The following is a 25010-nucleotide window of genomic DNA, read 5'->3' on the forward strand; positions in this document are numbered from 1 at the left end:
GTAATGAAAGAAAATATAGGGCAGGGCGCAGAGGCTCACGCCTGTAATCCCAGCACTTTGGGAGGCCGAGGGGGTGGATCATGAGGTCAGCAGTTCAAGATCAGCCTGACCAACACGGTGAAACCCTGTCTCTACCAAAAATACAAAAAAATTAGCTGGGTGTGGTGGCGGACGCCTGTAATCGCAGGGACTTGGGAGGCTGAGGCAGGAGAAGTGCTTGAAAACCCGAAGGCAGAGGTTGCAGTGAGCCGAGATTGCCCACTGCACTCCAGCCTGGGCAATAAGAGCAAAACTCCATCTCAAAAAAAAAAAAATGAAAAAAATAACATAGGTAAATTATCACTTATAATATTAAACAGTCTCTTTTGGCTAAACCTGTCATAAATCACCACAGCATATAAATAAATGCTAGAGCTTAGATGGTGAATAAACCAACTGGCCTTGAAGCCCATGTTTCTAATTCTCATAACAGATTTATTATGAATCTCAAATTTCACAAATTTGTCTATCTATGTAAAATTGTTTTGGAAGATGTCAATAAATGTAGAGAAATGTTTAAAATCTGAAGTTAGAAAAAGGTAAACATTCGTTTTTAATCTTTTGCTTACTTGAGTAAACCCTTGAAAGGATTCAAACATATCCAACTTGTGAAATTTGTTTAAAGTCCTTTTAAAATAAAAATGCATAAATGTATAATTACTCTAAACCTAACTGAAGACTTTATAGAATTCACCCAGTTTGAAAACAGAGGTCTTCTGGCCTGTCTCCCAAGTCACTATGCACAGCTGTGGGAAACATCCTGTTGTATGTTTACATATATTAACAGCTTCGGGAATTTCACAATTAAAACTATGGTGGGCTGGCTTCCAATTCAGGCAGGCAGGTGTGGGGGTGTGGAGAGTGGGCGAACCGGAAATGAAAACAAGCTTCTCGAAAGATGGAGGGAAAGGAAGTCATAATTACTTAGCAATCAGGAGTCCATATAGTTTGCCACTTCTAAACGCTGGAGGGATTTCATTTAAACTCTAAGAAATACACTTGTTCAATCCTTACATTTTGCAGCCTTCAAAATCTCTTAATTGGCTTCAACCAAGAGGTTGCCTGATGGAGGTGATATTGTACACGATATGTAAAAAACCTTTATTTTTTCTGTGGACAGTTTCACCCCAGTAGAAGCAAGCTGTGGTTTCACCTTTCTCTCTTTTGTTTTTCCAGCATGCCCACCCCTCCTCCTGACATAACTGATTAGGAAAATGATTTCTAACTGGTCAAGAGTCCAGCCTCGACAGCCACGTCTCTGGTTCCGTCAGAATTTCGACAGAAGACAATTTCCTTGTCTCAGCAAGGTATGTATGATATATGTGGCCTGGTCAGTGGCCGGCTGCTCAAACAGAGTTGTGTTTGGGTCAGTCCACTGTTTAAAATGTTAAAATCAGACATGAAGACCGTTCACATAACCACTGCTGGTCAGATATGAGTAATCTCCAAGAACACCAAAAAAGGAAGCTTAAATGCTGATTGGCCTTCTTCAAAATCACTTGGGAAACTCCAGAGAGGGAAGGGATAAAACACAGGAACTTCTACTTTTTTAAAGTCTCCCGAGGTGATTTTTAATCCTCAGAAGTTGGGACTGAGTTCCTGATCTAGGTTGAAGTGTAATGTGAATTCCATTCTTGCCAGTAGGTGAGTTACTTTGATCATTATCTTTATTCTTGAGACTATTTCACTCCATCTGGAGAGCGCTTTGTTGAGTTTTGGCAACACTGCAGAGTTGTTAAAATTATAAAACAGAACCACCTGTTTTTGAGCTATATAGGTTATTAGAAAAAAATCTCCAAAATTCTTTATTTTTACAAGAGGAATCCAGAGCTCAGAAAGATTAGGGGAGGTGAGAGTGCTGAACTTGTATTTAGTCTCCCTGTGCCTCAGTGTCTCCATCTGTAAAGTGGAAATTAATATATTCATTAATTAATCAGTTATTGAATGCCTACTAGGTTGTGGACTCTAGGGATGAAGAAGATATGGTGATCTCTCACTATAACTTAAATCCTAACACAAACTGTTACAGTTCAATATGGGAAACATAGGCAGTTGCAGTGGCTCGCACCAGTAACTCCAGCACTTTAGGAGGCCAAGATGGGAGGATAACTTGATGTTGATGCCAGGAGTTTGAGACCAGCCTGAACAACATAAGGAGACCCCCCTGTCTGTACAATATTTTTTCTTTTTTAATTAGCCAAGCATGGTGGCACACATCTGTAGTCCTAGCCACTCAGGAGGCTGAAGCTGGAGGATGGCCTGAACCCAGAAATTGAAAGCTGCGGCGAGCTGTGTATAATCAAGCCACTGCACTCCAACCTGGGCAACAGAGCGAGAACCCATCTCTAAAAAACAGTAATAATAATATTTAAAATACGGTAAATGCCAGGAGAAGACAATATGCTCAGGTTGCAGTGGAGGCTTAGCAAAACCATACCTAACCCAGCCTGAGAAGCACATGGGAGGCCTCTGCCATAGGCCAGAAAGCTGCTGCAGTGAAATCCATTTAATTGGAGAATGGAGCAGAAAGGGCAGAAGATGCAAAGATGACCTGCTGTCTATAGAATTTGCGAAAATAAGATGAAGCAATGGTTTGCCAGTAGCAAATAACTACACATATATGAGCTATGAAATTAAGTAAAACTAATCAAGGCCACCCACAGCTGCTGCATTGCAGACGCCAATCCAGCATCCTTAAGTTACACTATTCATTTATTTCCATCATTTTCCCCACAGGTTTATATCTAGACATTTCCATAAACCCAAGTAAATTTTTTATGCGTGTAGGCATCCTATTAAGAGTCTACTCTTTATAGGGTGTCTACTTTCCAAGCTGTTCTCTGTCTTGACTATGCATGAGAGAATCAGCCAGGTTTATCCCAGATTGGCTAATAAGACTCTCTGGCAAGGAGAACTCAGGCATCAATGTTTTTGATGCTTCCCAGGTGAACTTGAGAATCTCATTTATCAAAAAGTCAAGAATGAATGGCGCACATACACACAGACAGAAAATTCTTCAGTCACCTCTGGTTTATGCATTTTTAGAAAGGCTCCAGATAATGTGAAATCTATTTGTTTGAACCTTGACTATAATATGATTCTTTTAGGAAAACAGATTTACTGTCTAAATGATACCTGGCTCAGATTAATTCTAGTTTGTCTTTTTTTTTTTTTTTTTTTTTGAGACAGAGTCTCACTCTTGTTGCCCAGGCTAAAGTGCAATGGCACAATCTTGGCTCACTGCAAACTCGCCTCCTGGGTTCAAGCAATTCTCGTGGCTCAACCTCCCAAGTAGCTGGGATTAGAGGCGCCCACCACCATGCCCAGCTAATTTTTTTATATTTAGTAGAGACGGGGTTTCACCATGTTGGCCTGGCTGGTCTCAAACTCCTGAGCTCAGGTGACCTGCCAGCTTAGCCTCCCAAAGTGCTGGGATTACAGGCGTGAGCCACCGTGCCCAGCCTAGTTTGTCTTTTCTAAAGATGCACTGGCTGATGGGAGGCAGGGACATTCCTAGAAGTATGATAGGTGACAGAGAACACACTGTCCAGGTTAAGAATGCTCTACAGAGAGACTATAAAATAGAAACTGTAAAGATTACAGGGGAAAGAGGGCATCTGATGGAATGCAGGCATGGAAAAGATAATATTTATGTATCTTTATGTTTAACAAAAGTGCTAACATGCTTACTGTGGTCTTCTGAAACTGATGACAGGCACACAACAGGGTGGACACATATGGTTTAACAAACAAATCTTTTTTATGTATTTATTTCCTTTAATAATACAGAAAGACTGCGGGGAATAAGAACTTTAAAAATATCAAATATGCCTGGTAGATGCTGCCTTAAGTGAAGCAAGACTCCTGATATTCACAAGAAGAGACAATATAAAAGGAAACTGAGGGCCAGGCACGGTGGCTTATGCCTGCAATCCCAGCAATTTGGGAGGCCAAGGCAGGTGGATCACTTGAGGTCAGGAGTTCAAGATCAGCCTGGCCAACATGGTGAAACACCATCTCTACTAAAAATACAAAAATTAGCCAGGCATGGTGGCGTGCGCCTGTAATCCCAGCTACTCAGGTGGCTGAGGCAGGAAAATTGCTTGAACTGGGAGGCGGAGGTTGCAGTGAGCTGAGATCGCGCCACTGAACTCCAGCCTGGGTGGCAGAGCAAGACCCCGTCTTAAAACAAATAATAAAAGTAAAACTAAAAAAGGAAATTAAGCATTGAAGAAAACACAAAATCTGTCTCCTCTACCATACATTGAAGGGCACATGGTGACAGAGCTGTTGTCATTTCAACAGTATTTCTGGGCTCCCCCTGTTCTCTACATCCTTGCTACTCAAGAAAGAAAGAGGAGCAGAGGGCATAACTCAGGAGGGACTCCTGCTTTAACTTTAACTGGGGTGGGCAGAGACTACGCTGAAGAAATGACACTTTAGCCAAAAGGCAAAAGATAAGGAGCCATTCAGAGGAAGAGCTTTTCAAGCGAGAAAGCAGCAAATCTGAAGTTCCTGGGACAGGAAGGGACTCGTCATGCTTCAGAAACTGAAGTAGAAAAAGAATGGAATTTGCAGGGGGAAGCCAGGGTCGGGGCAGGCTGGGCATGGTGAGCTGTGGAGAGAAGGTGGCTGTTGTTAAAACCACAGCATGAGCTACTGAAAGGGTTGGCAGGATCTGAGTGGGTACTCTGGTTTGGAAGGGGCGGGGTAGAAACGTAGCCCTCATGTGAGAAGGCTACTGGAATGGTCCAGGAGAGGGAGGATGACAGCTTGAACCTTGTGGATGGCAGCCGAGATAGAGGTTATTGGGTGGAGTCAAGGTCTTCCAGAGGTAGAAGCAACAGGCCTTGGAGATGGATTGGAAACGAAGGCGGGGTGCAGTCTGGAAGAGAAAGGGGTCAGAGATCGATTCCAGGCTTAAGCCAGAAGGCTTAAGCACCAGCTAGAGGGGTATCATCTTCTCAACTGATGTCAGAGTTCAGTGCTCAAGGTGCTGTGTTTAGGGGCATGCAGGAGAGTATGAAACGTGCCTATGACTAAGTCCTGTGGGACCACAGTGTTTTAAGAGGACTCCTACCCATGGTTTAGGGTAGAATTCCTCAACCTCAACCCTAGTGACATTTTGGGTAAGATACTTCTTTGTTGTGGAGGCTGACCTGCATATTGTAGGATATTTAGAAGTATCCCTTGCCTTGACCACTAGACAGTTGTAGCATCCTGAATTGTGGCAACTTAAAATGTTCCCCAGGGAGCAAAAGTCACATCTGGTTGACTAAGTTAGGTATACTTTTACAAAGTCTTTAATAAACTGCTGCCTGTCTTCTGTCTCAAAAAGTTCACAGGCAGGCCAGGATAAGAGCTTCACAAATCATTTCAACTTTCTCATGTTCCGGCTTTGTTGACAAGCACCTAAAATTGACTTTAAAAAACCAGACCTAGTATTAAGGTGGATGCTGCCTCATCGAATTGGGAAACAATTGGAGTTATACTAACCCCAAAATACACAAGATCTTGAAAACTCTTTATCCTTTGTCTTTTGACAATAACATAAACCCAAAATAGAACAATGAGTGGATACAGCTGTTAGCTGGTTTTTCCCCTGTATGTAAATATTTCATAGCTCAGAGTTATGGGATGGCGTTTATTTCCAAGTACCATTTGTAAAAATATCTCTAACCCAAACTAAAATGCCACAAGAGTCCATTTTTTCCCAAGTAGATGCTTAAAAAAATTCCTGGTATTTTTGTTACGTTTCCAAAATATGGCAATAAGTACCAAAAGTTAGTGCAAAAATCTTTAAATATCTATTTTTGTTGTTGTTGTTGTTTGTTTGTTTTGTTTCTTGAGATGGAGTCTTGCTCTGTTGCCCAGGCTGGAGTGCAGTGGTGCGATCTCGGCTCACTGCAAGCTCCACCTCCTGGGTTCAACTGATTCTCCTGCCTCAGCCTCCTGAGTAGCTGGGATTTCAGGCACACGCCACCACGCCTAGCTAATTTTTGTATTTTTAGTAGAGATGGTGTTTCACCATGTTGGCCCGTCTGGTCTCAAACTCCTGACCTCAAGTGATCCACTGGCCTCAGCCTCCCAAAGTGTTGGGATTACAGGCGTGAACCACTGTGCCCGGCTGTAAGTATCTATTTGTGTTTGTGACTATTTTACTAAGTTATGAAGTCTAAGAAAGAACTTGATTATTCTCCTCTGGCAACTTAGGACGGAGTAAAAGTCATAAAATTCACTTAATTAGGCTACGGTGGATTCTTTTTATTGTAGAGTCACTATAAAAATAGCCAACAGTTATTGGTTCGATGTTGTTCAATGGCCTTCTCTCTCGTAAAACGTGCCTCTAATAATGGCAGCTAATGCTAGTGCCTCTCAGTGTGGAAAGGCATGTTTCTGAGTTCACTATTTAATATGTAATTATAGAACAGCTGCTACAATTTAAGAACTGCGCTGGGGGCTGAGCTACAACATGAGTCTTGCCAAGGTGCTAGTCTCACCGAGGTGGCCACTAATGTAAACACAGACAAGTAGACCAGCAATGACAATATAACTCAGGGATGCTACACCCCTGGGCCCACATCTGTCCTGCTTCTCACCTGCTCAAGGTGACAGGACTAAGGAATCCTAACACACCTTTTCCTGCTGTGGCTGGACATGACCTCAGAATCCTGCTCATCAAACGCCTCTTAGCCAGGGATTCTCAATCTGGAGTAGGCACGAGAATCACCGGGAAGTTTTGTTAGGACACTGACTGCTGGGTCTTAACCCTAGAGCTTCTGAGTCAGCGAGTATAGAGTGTAACCCCCAGTTGTGCTGATATGGCTGGTCCAGGACCATATTTTGAGAACCAGTGTCTAGGCAACCACCACTGATCAAGCCACATCTGAGATAAAAGCCAGCTACCACCTCCGAGATGGTACCACCCATGCTAGGATGAGAATGGACAGGGAACCACCAGAACAAAGGAGGGGTCTCTCACTTTGGTGTGGGAAAGCGAAGGAATCAGAAAATCTTCCAGGAGGAGGTAGCACCTCCTGGAATATTTGCAACTATACGATGCTCAGAGCTAGTCTAAAAATGTGCCTGTAACAGTCAGAGAAACAAGCAAAGAAATTAAACAAAAATCCCAGGATCACCTTTTAAGTGGAGACCAATTGGTCCAGGGCGGAGGAGGGGAGAATCCATTAAATTTAACATAAACAGGACATTCAAGCTGAGAATGTTGCTGGGTATCTTCTAATCTAAGCCCCTTTATTTCTTTCTTTTTTTCTTTTTTTTGAGATGGAGTCTTGCTCTGTTGCCCAGGCTGGAATGCAGCAGTGCAATCTCGGCTCACTGCAACCTCTTGAATCCTGGGTTCAAGAGATTCTCCTGCCTCAGCCTCCTGAGTAGCTGGAATTATAGGCACGTGCCACCACGCCTGGCTAATTTTTGTATTTTTATTGGAGACAGGGTTTCACCATGTTGGCCAGGCTGGTCTCAAACTCCTGACCTCAAGTGATCCACCCACCTCGGCCTCCCAAAGTGCTGGGATTACAGGTGTGAGCCACTGTGCCCAGCGAAGCCCCTTTATTTCAGTAACACAATGTGTTCTTCTACTGGTTCATGGAAACTAGAAACGCAAAAAAATGTTAAAGGATGTTTTTAAAAATTAAGATTTGCTTGAAAGAGATATTATTATCTTTTTAAATGCCTAGTAAGGGGTATTGAAATATAGTAGATATGGAGAACAGTATCAACTTGGAACAGAAAAATGACCCCTAACAACTTAGAACTTGGACAAATTTGAGAGTTTACAAAGACTGCCAGACAGGATGTTATATTAGAAATATATTTAAGCGATATTAAAATAAGTATTCAAATACAAAATTTTGAAGACAAGAAACTTTGTAATATTCATATTAAATTCTAAGGGTATTCTGGACCGGAAATCATTGTATAATGCCTAAGATATCATGGTAAACAAAATTTTACAAGCAAATAAAATGTACTTTAGTTCTCACAATGGTCACCAATCTTTATATACCCTTAGTCTTCTGCCAAGTGCAATTAAAGCCATTTTATGCTTACTGATTTCCTTATGACTCACACAAAAAAATCTAAAAGACGACAACTTCATCTGATAAAAAGTGGGCCTAAGAGCTCCATCTAGAACACTGCGAGTGGAGCTCCATCTAGAACACTGTCAGTGCGAGCTCCATCTAGAACACTGTGGGTGCAGCTCCATCTAGAACACTGTCAGTGGAGCTCCATCTAGAACACTGCGGGTAGGGAGCGTTGGCCCCGCTATACCATTTCCTCTTGCAATTTTAGCTTCTTTGCCATGAGCTTCTTTTTCAAAGCTGGCTTTTAGAGTCCATTGATTGCTGATATTTACTGATTTTTAATTTTTAAAAAGTCTCTTCCTTTAAAATTGCTCTAAAGTTTGTCAAACCTTAGGGGTTAGGTACCTTTTTGAATGTCAGTATTTTTTCTGGAGGTTTAACATCTATCAAAATGGAGAAAAAATATCTTTGAAATAAATAATCCTCATTTGAAATTTTGCAGATCTTCTAAAGGGACCTATATAGTATCCATTGTGTAGACATAACAGTACTGAATAAAAGTAAATATTAGTCCCAGATACTTGGGAGGCAGAAGCGGGAGGATCCCTGGAGCCTAGGGGTCTGAGGCTGCAGTGAGCCATAATTAGACACTGCACTCCAGCCTGGGCGACAGAGTGAGATCCATCTCTAAAACAAGACAAAGTGAGTAGGGAATGAACAAAATAAAACCTATTATATATCCCTGCTACCAGAAACACATATATTTTATTGTCATCTGGACCTACAATGCTTGAAATTATTTACAACCTGTAAATCTTAAAATTGGAAGCTTATGATAAATGAGGTCACAGAGAGGCATGGAATTACAATGAGAGGGTATCCTATAAAACATCAGGTCCATCATTTGAAGCACAAAAAAATTGGATCTTAGAAAATTAACCGGCCGTGCGTGGTGGCTCTCAACATTTTGGGAGGCCAAGGCAGGAAGATCACATGAGGCCAGGAGTTCGAGATCAGCTTGGCCAATAGGTGAAACCCCATCTCTACTAAAAATACAAACAATTAGCCAGGTGTGGTGGTGCACATCTGTAATCCCAGCTACTTGGGAGGCTGGGGCATGAGAATCGCTTGAACCCGGGAGGCAGAGGTCGTAGTGAGCCAAGATTGCTCCACTGCACTCCAACCTGGGTGACAGAGTGAGACGCTATCTTAAAAAGAAAGAAAAAGGGAGAGAGAGAGAGAGAGAGACAGAGACAGAGACAGAGAAAAGAAGAAAGGAAGGAAGGAAGGAAGGAAGGAAGGAAGGAAGGAAGGAAGGAAGGAAGGAAGGAAAGAGAAAAAAGAGAAGAAAATTAACTGCTCATCACTGAACTAGAAGTTAGGAAAAGAGTACCTAACCCAGTTCCTGGCACCACCCACTCCCCCAAACCCTGCTTCCCTTGTGTTTCTCATCTGTTCCATGGGGATAATTCCTGTCCTGCCAACTCCCAAATGAGGAGATTTTAAAACTATGAAGTGCTTTAAAAATGTAAAGAATTGCTATTATTAGCTGAGGTCAGCCAACCATTCAGTGACTCACCAGAGCTGACATCTCCTGGGCTTGTTTCCCAAAACCGGGCTGCTGTTTATTACAAATCATAGTTATTGAAGATGGAAAAAATATCACAACACAGCCCTTTAAGGAGAATAGGAAAATCAGTCCTCCTCCCACTCCCACCCCCAAATGCAACAAAATGCTTGGCAGATCCAGGAGTTTCTATAAGGAGCTTGAATATACAGGAAGTCCACAAATTACAAATGATTTTGTGTTCCAAGAGTTCATTTCTGGGTGGGTTACCAGATGAAGTATAGGACACAGAGTTATGTTGGACATTAACATAAAGAACACATCATTTTCAGTATAAGTCAGACTCAAACATTGCATAGGACATAGTTATACTAAAAAAAATTACTGACCGTTTGTCGGAGATTCAAACTGAACTGTGTCCTGTATTTTTATTTGTTAAATTTGGCAACCCTATCTCTGAGTCATTTGGATCGATTTTCCAACCTTCCCCTGTGAGTTCTTGGAGAGAACCTTCGCCTTGTGAGTCTGGAAACACGACTGCAATTTCCGGTTTTGTCAATTACTAGTTCTGAGACTTCAGGCAAGTTATAATTCCTTTGCTTGCAAAAAGAGACCAGGAAATTAATACACCATGGGCCTAAGTGGGTCGATACAACATGTGGAAATACAGTACATTAAGCACAAAAGCAGCACTACTTTGTTATACCACCCTACACACGTGAAAAGAGTGATTTGGTTTTTAAGTCAGGCCACACCAGCCAATTTTAAAAGTCGGTTTTCTACAAGAAATTCCCTGGCTTTAGCAAGTTCCTGTACCATACAAAGTGCCCCTTTCCCACATATGAGAACGTTTTGAGCCATGTATGGTGGTCTTGTCCACTAGGCAGCCCTGCATCAGCCCTCCACCCTGTCATCTTTGTCCATAAAGCAGGGCTTGTGACTTTGCACAAATGCTTTTTTTTTTTTTTTTTTTTTTGCTCACATGTACATACTTTGAGGCCAAAACATAGTTGATTACTTTACAAAAATTGGTCCAAACTAAAAGGCTGATACCAACGATAGGAAGCACTGGCTTCTGAAGCGTTTCCAGCATCCACAAGCAGCTCCTTAAACTCAATCCTATGCTGCAATTCCCAAAATTGTGTCTCCAGCCCAGACTTCTGAATCACCAATGTTTGACCTCCGACCACACCCAGGTGTCCCAGCAACTCAAACTAAACATGATCGAAGCTACGTTCATCTTCTAAAACTACTCCTTCGCCTCAGTGACACCATCACCTTTTGTCACTTATGTTAGAAATCTGAGAATTGTCGACAATTCTCTTCTTCTACATCTTCAAATCCACCCCATCACGAAGACCAGGATTCCCCTTGTGAAGTGCAGCTCCTACCTTCCACTTCTCATCCCCACTCCCATTATCGGGCCCAAGCCCCCACCCTCTCTCTCATGGACACTGCACCAGCCTCCCAAATTTCCTCTCCTTGCTTCTGGCCTCATTTCCTGCCCTACTCCCCCCCTCCACCTCCACAAACAACCCATTCCCCATATTATAGTCTCTGGATTATCAGCCAAAACCAGGAATCAAATCACATCACTCCACTGCTTAAAAATATGTTAGTGACTTCCTATCAGGTTCTCTGCAGTTTGGTGCCTGCCTCCCTCATACAATGGCAGCCCGAGCTGTCACCCCTGGTATTCTGGCCTCTCACAATTCCTAGAGCACAGTACTAAGCTCTCACCCACCCCAGGGCCTTTGTACATGCTGTTCCCATTGACTGGACCACTCGTCCCCTGACTGGTACCTTCTTATCCTCTAGGTCTCAACTTAAGTATAACCTCCTTCAAGAGGCCCCACTCCCTGGGCCATTTTTAAAGTTATGCTAAAATAGACAAAGCATAAAATTTACCATTTTAACTACTTTTATTTTATTTATTTTATTTTCTTGAGACAGAGTCTTGCTCTGTTGCCTAGGCTGAAGTGCAGTGGTGCGATCTCTGCTCACTGCAACTTCCGCCTCCTGGGTTCAAGCAATTCTCCTGCCTCAGTCTCCCAAGTAGCTGGGATTACAGGCATGCACCACCACACCTGGCTAATTTTTGTATTTTTTAGTAGAGATGGGGTTTCACCATGTTGGCCAGGCTGGTGTTGAACTCCTGACCTTAGGCAATTTGTCCACCTCAGCCTCCCAAAGTGCTGGGATTACAGGCATGAGCCACCACGCCCGGCCTTTAATGCCTTCTAAGTGATATTAAGTGCATCCACATGATTCTGCAATTACCACCACCACCCATCCCTAGAAATTTTTCATCTTCCCGAACTGAAACTCAGGGTCCATTAAACACTAACTCCCCATTCTCCCCTGGCCCCAGCCGCTGGCAACCGCTGCTTGATTTTCTGTCTCTATGAACTTGACAATTCTGGGCACTTCATATAAGTGGAATTGCAAAATATTTGTTTGTCCTTTTGTGTCTCACTTATTTCATTAGCATAATGTCTTCAGAGTTCATCCATGTAGCATGTATTAAAATTTCCTTCCTTTTTTCTTTTTCTTTTCTTTTTCTTTTTTTTTTTTTGAGGCTGAGTTTCCCTCTGCTGTCCCTGGTGGAGTGCAGTGGTATGATTTTGGCTCACCGTAACCTCCGCTCTTGGGTTCAAGTGATTCTTGTGTCATAGCCTCCCGAGTAGCTGGGATTACAGGTGTCCACCACTACGCCTGGCTAATTTTTGTATTTTTAGTAGAGACAGGGGTTCACCATGTTGGCTAAGCTAGGTCTCGAACTTCTGGTCTCAAGTTGTCCCCCAGACTTGGCCTCCCAAAACACTGGGATTACAGGCATCAGCCTCCGTGCTCAGCAAAAATTTCCTTCATTTTTAAGGCTGAGAGATATCCTAACCACATGGATACATCAATTCTGTTTATTCATTCATTTGTCAGTGGATGCCTGGGTTCCTCCTAGGCCATTTTAAAGTAGGTCCTCATTATTCTCTTAGAAATATCTTATTTTTCTTTAAGGCCCTTATCACAGATTATAATTCTAATATCAAATTGTTTCATGTCTCTTTTGTTCAGTATTTTGTTTAGTCTCTATCTCTCATCGAACTCTCAACAACCCTGTAAGCTCCCTGAGGGGAAGGGCACGTCTGCTTTGTTCCTGACTGTATTTACTGGCACTACCTGGCAATGTAGTGGGTATTTAATAAGTAATTGTTGAATCACTGAATGAAAGAAAATCACTAGGCCACCAGAAGGCCCCTTGTCTTTAGAGTCACTGTGCACTCTGTAATCAATTGTGAGGGTGAGCAAATGCACACTTACATCCACACACACATATTTGTAGCTCTCTGGGCACAAAACATTCCTTTTATAACATGTCAGTCTATGTGCAACTAGCACACATTTCCATTGTGCATTTTTTCAAGAATGTCTCATGTGCAAAAGTAGCTAGTGTGTTTGACAATATAAAGAAATTAAGTATTGACAAACAATACAATATGGATGATTTTATTATTATTATTATTTTTTTTTTTTTTTACAATTTAAAAAAATTGAGACAAGGTCTCACTATGTTGCCCAGGCTGGTCTCGAACTCCTGAGCTCATGCGATCTGCCCACCTCAGCCTCCCAAAGTGCTGGGATTAGAGGTGTGAGCCACCGTACCCGACCATAATATACACTAAAAACATTATGCTAAGTGTAAAAAGATGATCACAAAAGACCACATATCATACGATTCCATTTATATAAAAAGTCCAGAATTGGCAAACCCGTAGAAGCAGAAGGTAGATGAGAGGCTGCCAGGGGCTGCGGGGACAAGGAGATAAACGAGGCACAGCTCAAAGGTACACGATTTCTCTTAGGGGGTGATGAAAAGGTTCTAACACAGATTGTGTGCACACAATGGGTGCACAGCTCTGTAAATATACTAAGAACCACTGAATTGTATATTTTAAAAGGCTGAATTGTATGGTACATGAATTAGATCTCAATATAGTTGTTTAAAACAAAAAATCCATGTGTATGGAGATGGGGAGTGGCTGGAAAGAGCTTAACCTCCCAATTAGGCAAAAGACAAACGGGATAGGGAAGGGGACTAGGGGCTTGTGAGTGGCAATACCTGCGACAGCCGCCCTGGCAGGACAGCCTGTGGGTTACAGGCCACCCTCCTGTCAATGAAGTCAAGTCCTCTGCTTCCCGAAAACCGTCTCTCTTTTCTAACAATGCCCTTTCCTCCAAACTAGGAAGACAGGCTGACGGTAAACACAAAGTTCTCTGAACCAAAGCCTTATATGTATGTTTCTGAGGAGCCTCTTTATAACCTAGTTGCAAGTGATCTGAACACAGCCCAGCGAATTTCCAGCATTTGAAACTCAGATTTCCTTTTGCGACCCAGGTTCTGCCGAGAAGGTTATCTTTGGCTCCTCTCTCTCTCACACCCCACATCCAATCTCTCCGGAAGTCCTGTTGGCACTTCGATCTATCAAAATAAAAGTTGCACGTATGCCTGTGTCCGATCCCCTTCTCTCTGTGTCCTTTCTTCTCTGTCTTTCTCAAGAATCTGACATTTCAGCTCCACAGCCACCATCCTGGTGGACACTACCCCCCTGGCAAAAGCTTCCACCCTCACTTGCCTGGCTTTGTCTCCTGCTTGAACTCCTGGATTGGGAGCCTTCTGCCCGGGTGGGTCTTCACACAGATCACGCCACTCCAAGGAGCAATGCCCTGCACTGAGCCACCATCTTCCAAGAAATCAAAGCCAAAGTCCTTACACAGCCTGGCAAGCTCTGCAAGACCTGGCTCCCCTTCCTCTCTGCCCTTACCTCCTTCTTCTCCTTCCCTTCCCCACTCACTCATCGGAGGAACAGCTAGATAAGCCAAGCACTCTTACCCTAGGGCCTCTGCAGCGAGTTGGCATTAAACAGGAAAGTGGGTGGACACCTAGGGATAGTATTTTTGGTTGGCTTCAAGCTTTGATGAGTTTTTGTGTGTTTTGTTTGACTTTAAAAACCTGCTTTTTAAACACGCAAATCTTTATTTGACTAATTTTCAGGGCACACTATGAGTATAAACTCATATGAGAGTCTATTGTTCTCTAGAAACTACAGATTAAGGTGTCTTTAACAGATTGACATCTAATTATTACATAAAGGCGTCTGGCTTTTATACCAGGACACCTAGAAGCACATTGTTATAGAGGTGGAACATTGGATAACTCTGCCATGCTATAGTCTGTAACTGACCTTTTGCCTTGCCATGGATTCTACCCTAAGGGGAAAAACAACTCGACATTATTAAAATTTAAAAAAAAAAAAAGTCAATTCTATGGAATGTCATCTCTGGAAGGTGGCTGTGGTTAGCAGAGATGGCCAGATGGTGGGGCTACAACCCCGGGGCTTTTACACCCACCCTGACAGAGGAAAGAGTCACCCATAGCACAGGCCAGTTGGATGATAGAATGGCATATGACAGGCATGTGGTGCGTGCCTGTAATCCCAGCTACTTGGGAGGCTGAGGCAGGAGAATCACTTGAACCTGGGAGGTAGAGGTTGCACTGAGCTGAGATTGCGCCATTGCACTCTGCCTGTGCGACAGAGTGAAACTCCGTCTCAAAAAAAAAAAAAAAAGAAAAGAAAAGAAAAGAAAGAATGGCATATGACCGCCAGCTCAGTGAGAGCAGCTGCAGGTGAAAAGGAGAGGCATGTGCTGCCTTCAGGTGTCTTCAACACCACCCTGCTCCCACAATCCCTGCATTCTTATTTCCATGCTACTCTGGAGGAAAGTATGATAATAAATACTATAATATGTGGCCCTGCCCATCTCATTTATGAAGGATACATTTTACCATACTGAGTAAGGGGGGCTCAAAAACTGACATGAACAAACAGATACGTGTATGCCCAAGTCCATGGCAGCATTAGTCACAATAGCCAGAGGTGGGCCAGGTGTGGTGACTCACACCTATCATATCAATACTAGGAGGCAAAGGCAGGAGGATAGCTTGAGCCCTGGAGTTCAGCCTGGGGCAACATATCAAGACCCCCATCTCTACACACACACACACACACACACACTTTTTTTTTTTTTTTTTTTAAATTAGCTGGCTGTGGTGGTGAGTGCCTGTAGTCCCAGACATTTGAGAGGCTGAGGCGGGAGGATGGCTTGAGCCCAGGAGTTCAAAGCTGCAGTAAGCTATGATCACAGCACTGCACTCCAGCCTGGGCAACAGAGTGAGAGCTTGTCCTAAAAAAATTTTTTTAATTGAAAAAATTACAATAGTGAAAACTACCCAAATATCCATCACAGATGAATGAGTAAACAAAATGTGGTATGTGCATACAATGGAATATTATTCAGCCCTAAAAAGGAAGGAAATTCTGACTCATGCTACAACATAGATGAACCTTAAGGACATTCCACTAGTGAAATAAGCTAGTCATAAAAGGGCAAATATTGTGTGATTCTACTTAACCTGAGGTACTGTAGAATAGTCAAATTCATGGAGCAAGCAGAATAGAGGTTATAGGGACCAGGAAATAGGAAGAAAGGGGTAGTTACTGTTTCGTGGACAGTGTTTCTATTTGAGATGATGAAAAGTTCTGAAGGTGGATGGTGGTGATGGTTGTACAACAGTGTGAATGTACCCAATGCCACCGAATTGTGCACTTAAAAAGGATCAAAATGGTAAATGTTATGTTATGCATATTTTACATTAAAAAAAAAAAAAGATCAGGCGCAGTAGCTCACACCTGTAATCCCAACACTTTGGGAGGCCAAGGTGGGCAGATCACTTGAGGTCAGAGTTCAAGATCAGCCTGGCCAACAAGGTGAAACCCTATCTCTGCTAAAAATACAAAAATTAGCCCAGTCTGGTGGCCATGCCTGTAATCCCAGCTACTCGGGAGGCTGAGGCAGGAGAATCACTTGAACCCAGGAGCCGGAGGTTGCAGAGAGCCGAGATCGCACCACTGCATTCCAGCCTGGAGGACAGAGTGAGACCTCATCTCAAAAAAAAAAAAAAAAAAAAAAATTCCCATGAAATATACTTCTACACTAAGAAGACAAGATCACGAGGAACCTCTCCTCCTCTCAAAGTTGTACTGGTACAAATCAGGGCACAGATTTTCTTTTCATTCTTACAATCTTTGTAGTCTGATGAACTTCACACACCTAAGAGTCCTTATTGTAACAAAAGTTCTGGAGGTTGCTGGGTGCAGTGGCACATGCCTGTATTCCCAACTACTCGGGAGACTAAGGTGAGAGAATCACTTGAGCTTAGGAGTTCGAGACCAGCCTGGGTAATATCTTGAGACCCTTCCTCTAAATTAAAAACAAACAAACAAACAAACAAACAAAAAAACTGGAGGTTGTTACAGCATCTGGAAGTTGATACAGCAGCTACTAGTGCCTGACTTAGAGGACTCACACTTTAATTTTTCAATATAAAGATAGGAGCATTATTTCCCAGCATGAAATGTACAAAACCTACCCATCTCCCCGGTGAGTGAATATTTAAACCACCCAAGTCAAAGGGTTACCTATGTTGTTGTTATTGTTTTTGTTTGTTTGTTTGTTTTTGAGACAGAGTCTCACTCAGTCGCCAGGTTGGAATGCAGTGGTGCAATCTCAGCTCACTGCAACCTCTGCGTCCCGGATTCAAGCGATTCTCCTGCCTCAGCCTCTGGAGTAGCTGGGACTACAGGCGTGCGCCACCACGCCCAGCTAATTTTTGTATTTTTAGTAGAGACAGGGTTTCACCATGTTGGCCAGGATGGTCTCGATCTCTTGACCTCATGATCTGCTCGCTTTGTCCTCTCAAAGTGCTGGGATTACCGGTGTGAGCCATGTTCTTATAGAAAATGTTAAGTGTTCCTCCTGGATTTACAGATCATGCACAGAAATCTCAGAGGATCATGTCAGTAATTCACTAAGTTCCAGGAAGAGAAAATAAGGATTTGTACACAAATCAAACCACACTCTATAAAAGAAATAGTGCATCCAATCCATGGAAGCTTCCCTAAACAGCAAGAAGAGACATTCTGATACTAAGTGAAGGACAGTATTTGGTGCCTGAGGGTTTCCAAAGAGGATTTTCTAGTGCAACTCAATTTTAACAAAGGTTAGAAAACTGTTTTCAAACACTACTTGCACTAAATCAAACAAACCGCAACTCCGGTGGAACGAAAGACACTCGGCAGCAAAGTAACAAAGCCATAAACGACAGCCCTGTCAACAAAGACCAAGCTACTAGCCAAAGGTCAGGCTCCACAGTACTCGGTGCAGAAGTGCCAGGCTTCTCAGTCACGCTGGGGGGATGGTGGCCTTCGCCACTGAAAGGCTGCCCAGGGACACAGGGGACCCTCCCCTCCAGGAGTCAATGTCAGACTGACAGCTGGTTTCCCACTCCATCCCCACCACAGCTTCCAGGCCCATTTGTCACCTATTAAATGCAAATATACTAGATGGAAAGACTGATAAAGAACACAGATCCTCCCAGCGGAAGTGGCCTGGGCTGTCCCCCGGGACCTAAGGAAACCATCCCTCCATGCAAAGAGGGACAAGGTCCCAAGCAGAAAGAGAGCAAACACCCGATCTGCTTGCTTGCTTGCCTTCCTTCCTTCCTTTTTTTTTTTTTTTGTTTTGAGATGGAGTCTCGCTCTGTCGCCCAGGCTGGAATACAATGGCAAGGTCTCAGTTCACTACAACCTCTGCCTCCTAGGCTCAAGTAATTCTCCTGCCTCAGCCTCCCAAGTAGCTGGGACTACAGGCACATGCCACCACACCCAGCTAATTTTTGTATTTTTAATAGAGACGAGGTTTCACTATGTTGGCCAGGCTGGTCTCGAACTCCTGACCTCATGATCCGCCCACCTCAGCCTTCCAAAGTGTTGGGATTACAGGGGTGAGTCACTGCGCCAGGCCAATGATCTGCTTTCTCACCAAAGAAGAAACCCAACTCAGGCGCTCTGTGAACCCCATAGACTTTCATGAAGCAGAGAGGTATACCAAGGTTCTCTGTCATTAGCAATGCCTACCCAGGATCCACAACTAAGAAAACCACAGAGAGCAATGAACCTTTCAAGAAGCCACAGGGTTCAGAAACTGTCAAGTTTTAAACAGAACAGTAATTAAAAAACAAAACAAAAAAAAACAGGAGTGTGGGTCAGGCATGGTGGTTCACACCTGTAATCCCAGCATACTGGGAGGCCCAGGCGGGAGAACTGCTTGAGCCTAAGAGTTCAAGAGAAGCCTGGGCAACATGGTGAGACCCTGTCTCTACAAAAAAAAAAAAAAATAGCTGCACACTGTGGCACACACCTGCGGTCCCAGCCACTTGAGAGGCTGAGGTGGGAGAATCACTTGAACCCAAGAGGTCAAGGCTGCAGTGAGCCATGTTCGTGCCTCTCCCCTCCAGCCTGGATGACAGAGCAAGACCCTGTCTAAAGTAAATAAATAAACAAAAATTAAAAATAGGAAAACAGGAGCGTGGAGGATGAGGGAGAGAAGAGACAACTGGAGTGAGGGGTAAAGGGGGCTCAGGAGCATTCCACGGGCTTCTACCGTGTGGGAGGAGGTAGCACCCAGGTGAGACAGCAACCAGGCCCCCTCACAAGTTCTCCTGCAAGGTTAAGAGGCAAACGAGCACTCTGGTCCTCTGAGCCACCTGGGCTTAAGAACAATAGTGTAGATCGGAGATTAGAACCTTGCCCCTGCTCTGGGGAACTCTGTCTTTCCAGTGCCTGGTGCAAATGGGCACTGATGTTTGCAAAGTAAATACTAACTTGTAGAATGATTCCTGTTTCCTACATAGCCCAGGAGAAAGGCAATGACTGGGTGAGTGATATTTACAAAGTCATAGCAACAACACAACAATGTATTAATGACTACCTTTTACTGAGCTGTGTGCTAAGTCCTCTACCTAAGCTATCTCATTTGGAACTCATCACAGCCTTGTGAGGCGGTACTATTATTATCCCATTTACAGATTAGGAAACTGAAGCCTAGAGAGGCAAAGTAACTTGCCCTAGGTTATGCACCTAGGAAGCTATGAGGCCTGCGTTTCAATCCAGGTCAAAGGCCTCCAAGCCTGGCAACCTCTGTTTCACTGCTGCCTCTGGACTGCTTGCAGGGACCAGTTATGAAATGTATTTCTCATTGTGGAAGAGTTGGGCAGCAATTTATTTAAAAGTGCAATGCATTTATAAGTATCAGGGAAAGTACTAATATGGCCTTAAGATTCAGATGATAAAAGTTATCTGTTTTTTAAGAAAATGAGGCATGGTGCAGTGGCTCATGCCTATAATCCCAGCACTTTGGGAGGCCACTTTGGTGAATTGCTTGAGGCCAGGAGTTTGAGACCAGCCTGGCCAACATGGTGAAACCCGTCTCTACTAAAAATACAAAAATTAGCTGGGCATGGTGGCACACGCCTGTGATCCCAGTTACTCGGGAGGCTGAGACACGAGAATCGCTTGAACCAGCGAAGAGGAGGTTGCAGTGAGATCACGCCACTGCACTCCAGTCTGGGTGACAGAGCAAGATTCTGTCTCAAAAAAAAAAAAAAAAAAAGACAGAAAAGAAAAGAAAATGAGAAACAAGACTGATATGTACACATACACACGTATATATACATGCACATATCTATATACATACATGCACATATATATGCTTTCAGAATCTTCCTCCACAATACCAGGTCTTCAGTGACAGAGGACCTCAAAAGATCTTAGACTAGGTATTACTTTTAGCTGAGCACAGGAATGGGGATTCAGGAGTAACTTGGTTAACGAAATGAAAAGATAACCTATCTTCTTTTTATGTTAACTTCTGATAGCAAATTAATTTTTACTTAATAAGTAAGAAAAAGCCTACAGGCATGAATACAGTTAATCTAACTAAATGTCAACAGACCTGAAAACTCACAAGATACCTGAAGACACCACAAAGAAAAACTTTCCAGGAGACTAAACTAGAAGCAAGTATAGAAACAAACTCTAAAATTAAGTGCTTAAGCAATTTAAAAGGCATCTCTTTTTTAGAGAGATTTGGGACATAAATTGTTCTAGGGCCAAGCACAGTGGCTCACGCCTCTAATCCCAGCACTTCCCAGCACTTTCGGAGGCCAAGGCAGGAGGATTACTTGAGGCCAGGAGTTTTAGATCAGCCTGGGCAACATAACAAGGCTCTGTCTCTATTTACTTGATTTATAAAAAAAAGTTAAAAAACAACTTGTTCTGGTACCTAAAAAGCAAGTTCCTCTGCATTCATGAGTGCATTGGTTTCTTTTTCAGTGACCGACGCTGAAGAGCAAAGGTAACTCGTAAAAATCTCTCTAGAGTTATAAGAATTATCTGCATTCTGAGAATGTTGCTTAATAAAAACTAAATTGGAATTTTAATTCGTAAAGCAATAAAATATTAAAAATATACCAGATACTGGCAATAATAGTATTTTTAGATATCAGTCTAATAAAGAAAGTAAGAAACCAACATTCAAACACTGACTATGTATAAAGAATATTCATATGTTCTCTGATTTAATTCCTTCAACAATCCAAAGAGATGGATAGTATCTTCTGCCCTCAACAGAGGTTCAGAAAACTTAAGAATTCATTTAAGGTTATACAATTAGCAATTAAAAGAACTGAAATCTGTGGGCATCTAAATTCGTATGTTTTCCACTTCTCCTTGCTTCAAAAGGAAGGAAAAGAAAGAGGAAAGAGGAGTGGACGGAAGGAAAGGAAAGGAACATTCTATAGCCAGATCTGGTAGTGACTCCATTAGCACTAAGATCCCCTAGACTGAAAATCAGATTAAATATAAAATCAGTCCTGAACGTGCCTTACTACCGAAGACTTCTTTTTGCTAAGCCATTTGCTTTACCACATTATTATTTTAAAACCTCTATTAAACAAAAAACAAAACGAAACCTCTCCCAGTTCTATCACTAGGATGTACTAACAAGTGCACACAGCTGTGTATGTTCCTTAAAATCCATAAGGAAACCTTGAAAGGAGCCAGAGCTGACCTCACACAGGTGGCATCTGTGTTGGACAGTAATAACCACACGAGTCTTGCTCGGCCCTCTATAACCCACACAAAGAATCACTAAAAGTTACTAAAATACAGCCACTGGAAAATGACAAATGCACAAAGTGGTTAATGTTCTTTCCCAAAATTATAGCAAGGAAAGCTCCACTACATAATGGAAATCATTAAGAGGATTCAGAGGAGTTAACTGCAGGCAGGCGGGACTTCTCCCCCAGAAAGTAATCAGCTAATAAGCATTAATCATCTTGTGCACAGTCTATGCATTTATAATAGGGTTTAATAAAGCCTTCAACAATAGGCCCAGAATTAATGAATGGCTTCTTAGGTCTAACACAGAAGTATTCCTTAGCCGACGAAAATTAGCGCTTCTCCTTCACATCCGCTGTTGTGTCCCCCATTTTTACGGGCTCATATTCACTATCCCTAGAGGCTTTATCACGCGTCGTATTTTTAGTTTTTTTCCTGAAAGCAGTTAACTTTCATCGATAACCTACCGTGTGCTGGGTGATCTCCAAACATCACACTAGTGTTTTCGTTTTAATTTCCCATGGGTAGGGGCAAAATTTTGAAGGCAATAGAACCAGGAAGATGGGAGCGAATATTTTCCCACGCCAACAGGGAGGCCAGTTTCCGGCAGAGGGACTCGGCGGTGTGGGGAGCTACCCAGGAAGGGCTTGCAGCCTCCCAAGGGCAGCGTGTGCAGGCCAAGGGGGTCGGGTAGGGTTGAGCGGGGACTCACCCGGCAGAAAGGCGGCCCAAATCCCCCTTACTTTTGCGTGTCAATCCCTCTCTCCCATTTTGCATCCTTACTGCACCTCAGTCTCTCCCGTACAGCTGTCACGGATCTGCGCTCCGAGCCTCCCCCCACCCCTGCCCAACCCCGGCAGGGAACACAGGCACACGCCTCCCTCGGAAAAGTTGGGCGGACACTTCAGGACTTTTCTTTCACTTTGGGGAGAAGGAAGAAGTTGGAGAAGTGGGGGCGGGGGGTGTGAAAGCACTGGGCCATTCTCTGCAACATCTCCCCGCGCCCCTCCAACAAGTAGTCCCTCCGCGTGCACACAACGAGGTGACAGCGCCGGGCACCAAACTGCTGAGGGAAGGAGATGCCTGCAGCCATCTCAGCTGGGCTGGCGGACGCGACCCGACAGTCACCGGAAAAACAGTGTCGGTTTTCCCCATCACCTCCCCTCCCCATCCCACAATAAAGCGCACGGAAGCTGTCTGCGCGTACCCTGCCCTGCCGCAGGAGCTGAGGAGGAGAGCGATCTCACCCCTCCATCCCTCCGGCAGGTGGGCTGCGGTCAGGTACGTTTGGTCCGCAAGTCCTTTTCGGACACATTGGCATCTGCTCCCACAGAGCGCCCCAGCAGAACCTGGTCACTGGGGACTCCCAGAGGGGCGGTAGCCACCGCACAGAAGCCAGCGGCATCCCCCAAGGAGCCGCAAGCCCTACCTGGCTTAACCCCCGGACGTGTGTGTAGCTACCGATCGAAGAACCCAAACACCCCGAGAGTTCCCTCCTCTAGGCAAGTGAAAACCCCACCGAACTCTCCGCAGCGCTGCCCGCCCAGCTGGCCGTGTCTCGCAGTCCCCGAGGCCACGGGGGCTCCTAGAACCTCCACCCACCTGTGCGGGCTCGGGAGTACTAGGGCGCCGACAGCTGCTGCCGCCGCATCCCTTATCTCCAAAGTGCGGCGGGAACGGCCAGGGGACCTGCAGGACACCGCCGGGCCAGCGGGCTTGAGGAGGTCCGGGGGCCCCCGGCGCCGCTTCCCTCCTTACCTGGCGCTCGCTGGGCCCCGGCTGGGGCATCCGCCGGGTGCGCGCCGCTCCGAGCGCTCGCTGCGCACCTGGCCGCAGACACCGCCCGCTCGGCCCCAGCTCTGGCCGCCGCGCTAGCGCTGCATGGCGCACGCGGGCTGGCCGGGGGCCCCGGGAAGCGTGTCCAGTTGGCGGCGGCACCTCCGGCTCTCGTGGCTCACCAGTGGCTCCTCCGCCTTTCCCCGCCCCGCGTCCGTGCACCCTTCCTCTGCAGCCGCCCTTTTCTCTCCGCTCCGCGGGACCGGCCAAACTGGTTTCTCCGCTCGGGGAGGTGCCTCTCGTCACCCTCCAGCAGCCGCAGCAGCCGAGCCCGGCTGGGGCTGGGGCTGGGGCTGGAGGCGGGCTCGGCCTTCCCCCTCCCTGTTTCCCTCCCCAGGGCGGAGAGGGGCTGGACTGCAAGCCCCAGGGCGGCCCGAGGCGGCCCGAGGCGGCCCAGGTCCAGCTCCTGCCCCACGCCCTCCGTGAGTCCTGGAGTCAGGTGGGCACCCGCGTCAGTCTTCCGAGTCCAGCCTGCTACCCCCTTGCCTGGCCCAGCTTGAGACCTGGCTGCTGCAGCCGCTCTCGGCTCCCCGGGGGCCGCACTCGCCACCCCGCCTCTCCAGCCCAGCGTCACTTTCCCGCCGCCCTTGGCTGACTTGGCCGTCACCCTGGGTCGAGGACTGAGCCAGCCTGGAAAGCTGGCGGGGTCGCGGCGCGCCCGGGACCTGAGCTCCCTCGGTAAGGAGAGCTGTGTCCTCTTGATGCCAAGTCACGTTTGGGGACCGGTCATCGAGTGCGCGTCAAGGTTCGCCGCGTGGAGGGTGAAGAAAGAGGCCGCACCTCAAGACTTCCAGAAACGTATCCTGTGATTGCAGCCAGCAGGCTTTCTGCCGAGTCCAAACGCTCTCAAGTGTTTTGGGGTTGGAGTCAAAAGGAGTTAAGGTGCGGCACGTGCACCACGCAACGTAGGTGGAAATTTTGGACTCAGTGTCTCGTCGCTGACTGGTGTCTCAGCGCGTGAATCGCGCCTCCCCGGCAGTATAGACATTACCCTCCTTCTTGAGTAGACTTTTACGGCTCCCCGACTATGGACGGAGTCGTTGAGATAAGAATTGAGGAAAGTCAAAGATCAGAGTTTGCTTAAAATGCAGTAGAGGAACCAGGACTCCTAGACAGATTCCCAGTCACCTAGAGGCTCACATCTGTGCCCGAGAGTCCAGACTCCCAACTGGATCATCACAGAGGCTTCCTACAGGAGGCCGTGCTTGATGGAACTCAAAGATCCACAATTTTAGGGATCAGAGTTGTGTGGAGAGGGTATTCAACGGGTGGCCGACTGGCTGGATCTTGTCTGATACCAACCCCGAGGCTGCTCTGGGCTTCCTTTTCATGAGCCAAACTTGTTCTCTGACTAGTTGCTGGTCAATCACTCAATCTCTCCAGGCCTCAGTTTCCTCATTTGTAAAATGAGATTGGACCAGATAGTCTCTTCCAGCACTTCTTTTC

The 25010-nt window shown here is 45.1% G+C and overlaps 1 protein-coding gene across 4 annotated transcripts in view; it reads right to left on the minus strand.

The window, feature by feature from the left end:
• Window positions 1-23804, minus strand: part of ATP8B1 (ATPase phospholipid transporting 8B1) — a 158063-nt gene extending 134259 nt beyond the window's left edge. For 2 of the 4 annotated variants that reach the window (XM_009192795.4, XM_003914413.5), the window contains exon 1: window positions 23487-23804. The gene's annotated coding sequence lies outside the window, so the exon portion shown is untranslated. Of the gene's footprint in view, window positions 1-22440; window positions 22866-23486 lie in introns of those variants that run through there. The other 2 variants (XM_021930173.2, XM_009192794.4) reach the window with 2 other exon arrangements.
• Window positions 23805-25010: the final 1206 nt, after the last annotated feature.

Source organism: Papio anubis, chromosome 19 (assembly GCF_008728515.1).
Source record: "Papio anubis isolate 15944 chromosome 19, Panubis1.0, whole genome shotgun sequence".
Lineage (NCBI taxonomy): Eukaryota > Metazoa > Chordata > Mammalia > Primates > Cercopithecidae > Papio > Papio anubis.